The sequence below is a fragment of the Miscanthus floridulus genome, chromosome 15, assembly GCF_019320115.1.
Source record: "Miscanthus floridulus cultivar M001 chromosome 15, ASM1932011v1, whole genome shotgun sequence".
NCBI classification, from domain to species: Eukaryota; Viridiplantae; Streptophyta; class Magnoliopsida; order Poales; family Poaceae; genus Miscanthus; species Miscanthus floridulus.
In genome coordinates, this window is record NC_089594.1 from 29,166,670 (window position 1) to 29,175,035 (window position 8,366).

Sequence of the window (8,366 nt, forward strand, 5' to 3'; positions counted from 1 at the left end):
GCAGCCTATGCCGAGTGCCGCGCTTTTGCCGAGAGCCTGGCACTCGGCAAAGAAGTCCTTTACCGAGTGTAATTCTTTGCTGAGTGCCCGGCACTTGGCAAAGAACTCTTTGTCGAGTGCCCGATTTTTGACACTCGGCAAAGCGGTTTACACTCGGCAAAGGCTCTGTTTCCGGCGGTGATGTATATATACATTTACACTGTTCATAAATGTATCGATCGGTCATTTCATCCATCCATCGCTTTCATTTTTCCAACACATTCGATTCGTATCAGACATGCATTTTGCCGCAAGATTACCCTCGGAAAGAAAGAAAGCCACTGAATAATAAATACTCCTTAGAACCCTAACCTTCTGCCTTCTGGACGACGGCGCGGAAGATGGAGGCGCCGCTGGATGTCGAGGCGAAGCGGGGTGAGAGCGACCACAGCCACAAGAGATCGGGTCTGATGGAGAAGGCACAAGGCAGCCGGTGAAATGGTTAGCGGCGGCGATGCCACCAAGACGCCGCGCGAGGGGAACAACGACTACCACGCCGTGGAGATGGAAGACGAGGAGGAGGAGGAGGAGGAGATGGGGCCACACGAGATCTTTGGGATCCACCGCAAGGAGTGGATCGTTAGTTATGGCAAGTACGACGACGACGCCTTCTACAAACCGAGTACGTTTTCGTTGGGTCTGGTCGTCTGGATTGGATCTCTCTCCTTGCTGTTTCTCATCTGCATCTTCCGATGATCTTCGCCATTCTTTCCTGATTTCTATCTATGCCTGGCAAAAGCTGTTTTATTATATGAATCGTACGTCTGATGGCCACATTATTAATTTGACAGCCGAGCTGCTTCCGATGCGTCACACGGATGGGCCGGTGCTACCCATCTACCTTCAGCCTATGGACACCATGGAGGTTTTCTTCGTCAAGGTGGCTTATCTCACTGGTGGCCTCCAGTGGCCTCTGGACGTCTATGGTGATGTTGCCGTGCGCGATTCCCTGGACTGGAAGCGCAACTACCTCTTCCGCCGCGACAGGAACAATTGCCAGACGCTCACTTCATCGCAGGCACCCAAAGCTTCATCCCTTTCACTCTCATTTCATCTAATCCACTAGCTGCGCGCACACTACACATTGTACATACAGGAGTATTATTCATGGTTAATAATCTGCTTTCGCTCGCTATATATGTTTTCTTTGCTCTTACCTCTTAGTTTGTTGCTTAAAATCTGAAATGGAGCTAACAATTTGACGAAATATATATGGGTGCTCATGAATGAAACTATTCTAGCTAAGTAGGAATACAGAATACTTCACTTGTCTAATGTGGTTGGAGAGATGTCATGGTAATTCAGTGAGTACTATTTATTCTTTGAAGCTCATGAATGAAACCATTCTAACTAAGTAGGAATACAGAATACTTCACTTGTCTAATGTGGTTGGAGAGATGTCATGGTAATCAGTGAGTACTGTTTATTCTTTGAAATGTTAGAATTTGTTTGTCAAAATGAAACTCTGATAATTATTTATTTCAATGGGCATTTATCCCCTGCTCAGTAATTCTGCATTCCATTGAAAGCCGCTACTCTATTTCTTTTATCTCACAGGATAACTGAACCCATTTGTGTCTGACATATGCAGGACTCACTCTTGGAACTTACAGGCCCTAGCCGTGCAGTCATGCTTCTGGACGAGCCTCTCTTTGAGATCGACCTCAAAGTAAAGGGCAAAGGGAGCTCAGCATTGTCTGAGGACGACAAGGTTTTATGCTTGGAGTACTTCGGGTACAACTGCATCGCTTACCGTGGATCCTCCAGCTACGCCAAAACGAAGGAGGTAACAAGCGTCAAGCGAGAGCTGCGCGATGAGTTCAGGTTCGCACATATCATAAACTCCGTGGAGGCAACCACCACCGCCCGCATCATCAACGCGTCATGCAGCTTCAGCGCCCGCACCACGAGCATCGGCGAGGACGTCGTGGTGCTTCTGGACTCTCGTGGATAGAAGGTGGTGCCCGTCGAGGACGGGGAGGTCGCACTGCAGCGCCGTGTTGTTGTCGTCGAGGAGCAGGGGAAGCTGATCCTTGGCTTGGATGCAGTGCTGTTTGGTGATGGTGGTGCTTCTGGGAGTGAGAGCTAGCACTGCTGTTTCGCAGAAGCTCGCTTATCATCCCAGGTCGGCCTTGAGAAGCGTAGCTTATTTTGATGTTGGTTTGGTTAGGATCCAAATGTGTGTCGCCTGGTCACTGCTTTCTTAAGACTAGGGTGGGTATTCGTGGGTTATGGCCGCAAACCTGTAAGCATATATAACCTTGGGGAATTTCTTGTGTGCCATTAAAAAAGATCGCAATTGTAACACCTTAGGTGTTTGGCTCCCACAAAATTGCATTTCATTTCATAAACATGTGCATCATCTACCTCATCATGCCATTGTACTGAAACATGTATATGCAACATTCTCAATTATGTTTGTTTCATACTTGATTGCTTGTGAATGGTAGTAGTGAAACATGTAAATGCAACATGAATTTCTCATACCTTGAAACATGGCAACATGACAGTAATATGACAAGTTTAAAATTTCAACAAAGTCATGAAACATATGAAACATGGAATTGCAACATTAGAGTATAATTGAGTGTTTTGTTGCTTCATCACATGTGATACTTAGAAGTTGGTGTAGCACTTGTGTAGAGTGGTTAATTATGGTCTGATACACCTTAACTACACTTAGGGTAATTGATGGGACATTGTTCATGTGGACCAAAATGACCAAATTGCCCTCTAGGGGAGGTTTGACTTAGAATGACCTATAGAGTGACACTGTTTGACTTATTCAAAAGTCCAACCTAGAGATCTTGCATGGCTGTGCACCCTTTACCAAAGTTGTAGCCAATTTATCAAGGAACAAAAGTTTCAATAGGACCATCTCATGAAAATGGCTAGAACATGTTCAAACAAGGCCCACAAGTCATGTTTTCCTGCTGATTTCATACTTAGAAAATTTGCTAAGTCATAAATACAGTTGCAGTTCGATCGAGCCAACTTTGGCTTGATGTAACTTCTGATCCATGGTGAATTAGGCTATGATCCTTGAATAGAAGTTGGAGATGGAAGGTAGGGCTACAATTTTCATGTACACGGTTTTCACGATGGATCAACGGTTTAGTCGTTTTAACGCATTGAAGTTGCACTGTCAGGCCTGATCGGGTTACTGAATGGCGAGCTACAGTGCTCGACGGGTCAGAGTCCTGACGGCTGCGTGTGTGCCGCGCGTCGTCGATCGCCTGAACGCGCTGCCACTCGCCGCTGACGCCCTGGCACGGCTGGCCACGACGTGAAACACCCCCGTGCGCCTGCCCGACTAGTTCGTCAGCTCCATTTACATCTCCTTCGCCACCACCAGCGTGCAGCGACAGAGCCGCAGCAGCTCCGCCATTGCCAACCGAGCTTCGCCCTCACCTAGCTCGCTCGCCACCGACAAAAAACACGTCGGCCAGCTCGTCATAGCTTCCGCCGGTGTTCTTCTCTTACCTCCTCCACCTCTCAGTTGTGTCCGATTGGGGGCTTGGTAAGAGGGCAATCGTCGTTTTCCGCCACACGCCGCCATGACGTGGACCATCCGCCGGGAGTTGGCGCTCCACGCGGCCAACTACCACCGAGGCCTTCCCATCCCTTTCTCTTTGCTTGGTTAGCTTGGTAGCGAACTCCGGAAGCTCATACCGAGCTTAGCCGCGCCCTACGGGGTCGAACCTCGCCGGAGCTGGCCAACCCGTGGCCGTGTGCCGCCATGGCCGTCGCCACTTCCTCTAGCCGCTGGTATAGCTACAATTGATGGTATCCCTAGGTGCGCATGGGTGAGCTGAACACGTTGGTACCGATGGCCTCGCCGGAGCTGCCACCGGTGACGAGCTACGCCGTCGTCCTTCTTTCCTCCCCTGTCTGTCTCGCTGTCTTGCGGGACCCGCTCCTCAGCCGCCGAGCGCCCGCGGGAGCCGACCTGGGCCGCGCCGTGTTCTGGGCCGCGCTGACGCGCGCACGTCGTGGGCTGCAATGGCCTTCCGGGCCGGCCCAGTAGCTAATTAGGGTTCCATTTTGTTTTGTTTATTTTTTTCACAGATTTGAGTACATATTCAAAATTGTGTATCTCTTAGTTGGTAGGTCCAAATGATGTGGTTCTAATTTTGTTGAGTTCCTAGTAATGTCTTGTTTATATTAAAAATATAATTTATGCCATGTTCTGTTATGAAAAATGGAGTTGCTAATTATCTCTTTTAATCATGTGGGGAAATAGGGGTAATTATATCTTTTTCTGTGCAGCTCCAAATGGCATGAAATTTTTATGGTGTACTGCTCATATCATGAATAGCTTGTAGTTAAATTTTCATACACTTTGGACACTGTATGTAGGAGTTAGGTAATTCTCTTGTTTGCATGGATGGATATTATGTGAATTTTCATAATTTTTCTATAGATCTAGTAAAGGTAAAAATTGGTGAATGCTATTCTTATGCTAGAATGATACTAGGAAAAATGAGAAATCTATTGCTTGACACTTTTCAATAGGGTTTCCTAATTACGCTAGAAATAGACCTGCCATCTGTTATTTTTGATACAGCAAGTTCTGCTTGTCCAATTGCTTTGAAATTTGTATGGTAGTCTATGGGAAGCATGAGGTAGCTACTGTAATTTTTGTAGATTTTTCTGTATAGTTTTACTATATGTTGCTTTAATCACCTAATTAACTAAATAAATTAGAAAAGGGACACTAAATAATTTATTTAGAAGTTGGCACTGTACTTTCTGATGTTTCCTCTAGTATGCACAACAAGTTGGTAAACTTGGTTTGGTCCAATTATGCTTTTGCATCATCACTAATTATTTAATTTAGTAAACCTGTCATTTCTGGAAAGATTTTGTGTTTACTTTAATTTCAATTTGGTTAACGTAAGAATCATGCTTTGATGTTTACAAATGAATTGTAAAGAATTTCATAAGCTTTCCAGAATGTCCTCTTGCAAGTCATTTGAATTTGTAGAACTCTTGTTGTGATCGAATTAAGGAACTGACTCGTTTGCATATGAAAACTTAACTGTTGATTTAAGTATGCCTTTACTATTCATAAGCTTGTGGTAATGTTCCTAGGTGTTAGGCCTTTAACTGAAGATGAGCATCTGTATCTTAGGTTATGCAAGTTAGGTAAGTTGATCTTGTTCTTCAAGTTAAGTTAGATACATGTTTTAAACGTGAGTTGAATAGAGCTTATTCTTAATCGGTAAACGAGTGTCCAGTGATGTTTTTGTTAAACACTTACTGTGATCCATTCATCATGAGCATCATGTCATTCCTTATGCATCCATGATATTTATCTTATGCATCGGTATGTAATAGGTGTACCGGAAGGAGTGACACTGTTGGAATTCGAGGAACCAAGTGGGGAGCAGCAGCAGCCAACACCGGAGGTTCAGGAGGTGCAGCCCTCAGGAGAAGTGCCAGACGAGGTCGCCGTTGAGTGTCCGGATCACCGTCCGTGCAACTTTGTGAAAGGCAAGCCCCAGAGCATATTAAGCCTCCTAATTTCCGAAATGCAGTTAAAGTATTATTGTTACATATATATATTGTTGCATTAAGTTTAGGTGTTGGATGCAAACACTTGCTGCATTGGTTATCCAATCCTTGTCCAGATATTGATACCCTGAATCCTATGTAGCTCAAGCTCATATAGTGCTTAGCCCTGCTTTAACGCGGTAGAAGTCAGGTGATTTCCTGTCACCTGCGAGATATAGGAATATACATATGGCACGGTTGGCTATATTTGCTATCGTGGAAAAGAACCTGTCTTAATTTGAAATGAAGACCGGGCGGAGGCTTGCCGGTTTGTAGTGACTCTGTCTGTGTCGCTTAAGGACTGAATCTTAGAGCCTTTCCTGTTCATGTTGAACGCATGCCTCTCTCTTAGTTGGCCGTGTCTAAGACCGACCACGAAGTCGAGTAGCTCACCTCAGGCCGGGAGTCGATAAGTATAAAGTACGCCTCGGAAGGGAGCTGTAGGCGTGAGTCCAAGGGCAGGTGATTTAAAAGTCCTGATCGTCCTGGTAGAAGGGTAATCCCTGAGAGTGCTGGCGCTGATTGAACCCGCGAATTTGGTTCCTGAGTTGTCCCAAAGGTGATCCACGGCTACCATTGCAAAGTATGCCAGGGTGAGAGTTAGGAATACCCCCTCAGCTGAGTTGTAATTCGATTCGAGTCGTCGTCTCTCCCGGTTAGTGAGGACTTGACGGGCTTATCTCCAAAGTAGATACACTAAATAACATAATGGTTCAGAAATGATGATATGATGATGATAGCCTTATTATACCTGCTATGGTTAATATTGTTTGCCCCTAATAAGTGAGTGCTCTAGTACAGGTGCAAATTTAGTGGACAGGTAAATGATGATAAACTTGATGCGAAGTTTAAATTGGTTACTATATTCATAAGCTCCTTTATGCAACTGTGTCCAGCTAGCCCACCTCATAAGCCTTGCATGACCCTTGGTGTCCTTTATTTCTAGTTTTGACGGGTAAGTCTAGCTGAGTACCTTCTCGTACTCAGGGTTTATCTCTCACCTGTTGTAGATAACCAGTTCTACTTTGGTTGCTGCAAGTATTGCCTTCTCCCGGCTGAGGATGAAGACTAGACCGTTGGGCGTGGTCTCTTCTAGTTCTCGTACCTGAAGATGCTTTTGTGGGACATGACTAAGATCTAGCAATGTATTTGAAACTATAAAGTTATGTACTAAACTATGTTGCTTCCGTAAATTTGAACTTGGTTTATAATATTTTATTTGCACTCTGATGGATGTAATCCGAATGCCACTTGTGAAATGTTGTAACGAATGATGTGTTGTGTTGAATCACTACGGTCTTGGTTTGTATGTCGAGAGTTGGTTGAAATCCTTTGTGATTTCCGGACTACCGGGATTATGGGAGCTTAAGTACAGGAATTTGATCACTTCGGTGATTGTTTTTGTACTTGCGTTCTTATGATTTGGTCGGTTCTGTTACAGCAATGTCCTGTGTGTCCCTGTAAAAGTTCAGCGGTCTTCAGCGTCACTGCTTTAACTTTTTTGTGCCCTTCGTGCCACTGCCGTCAGTTTGGGCTCTAACGCCGTCAAACTGCAGGTGTGAAAAGTCGAAAATACCCTTAAGTCTAAATATGTCATTAATTTTTTTAGCATCTTAACGACTTCAAATAAAAAAAAACTCAAAACTAGAAAGTTGTAGATCTCGTCGAGATCTATAATTTTCATATAAAAATTATCTTCATTTAATTTTGTAAAAAAAGATATGATTTTTCTAAGATATATTAATCATATCAAATCATATTTTTTGTGGAATTAAATGAAGATAATTTTTATATGAAAATTATAGATCTCGATGAGATATACAACTTTCTAGTTTTGAGTTTTTTCATTCGAAGTCGTTAAGATGCTCAAAAAAATTAATGACATATTTAAACTTAAGGGTATTTTCGACTTTTCACACCAGTAGTTTGACGGCGTTAGAGCCCAAACTGACGACAGTGGCATGGAGGACACAAAAAAGTTAGAACAGTGACGCTGAAGATCGCTGAACTTTTCCAGAGACACACAGAGCATTACGATCTTTTTTAATAGCACACGAGGAATTATTGCTTGACAAGTCATGTTCCGATGTGTATTGTCTGCAATATATGCGTCAGATATGTATGCATGTGCTCTGGACTACCTGTAATGTGCCTACTGAAATGATGTGCATTGCGATTTTGGTGGTGTGAGATCTCGAGGCCCTGTTTGAAAAGCGGGAACTAATTTCTATAAAATTCATGTGAAATTCCTGCGTTCTAAACAGGCCTTGATTATTGATTGAGAGTAGAGAGTTGGAATTATTTTTGCGATAATGCTTCCACGTGGCGTCCATCTGCTTGGACGCCACTCGCCCCGCTCCGCTGCTTCAGTGCTTCACAGCTTCTAAAAAAACAGCACCTCGCCTTCTCCATCGTAGGGGTCGCTCGCCGCGGGCAACGCACATGCCCGCCTCGGCCTTCTCCAGCGCGACGGCGCCGCACCCACCCCCTTCCTGCAATGCTCCGTGCTCCGCGCCGCACCACTATCCTGCGTCGTGCCCCCATCCACCTCGCCCGTCGCGGAAGCTGAGGCAGGGGAGGCCTGTGCCCCCATCCACCTCGTGCCATCGGCAGGAAGAGAGGCTGTGGCCACCGGCGATGCTATGTTTCAAGTGTTTCAGACGCTTTTAGACAAGTTGCAAGCCTATGTTTCAAGTGGTTAAGTTGTTTCAGACGTATATTTCAAGTGTTTCATCTGTATGTTGCATATGTTGCTATGGCTATACACGCAT

At 44.8% G+C, this 8,366-nt stretch overlaps 1 pseudogene; it reads left to right on the forward strand.

Moving 5' to 3' along the window:
• Positions 1 to 278: 278 nt before the first annotated feature.
• On the forward strand, positions 279 to 2,378 carry LOC136509648 (uncharacterized; annotated as a pseudogene).
• The last annotated feature ends 5,988 nt before the right edge of the window (positions 2,379 to 8,366 follow it).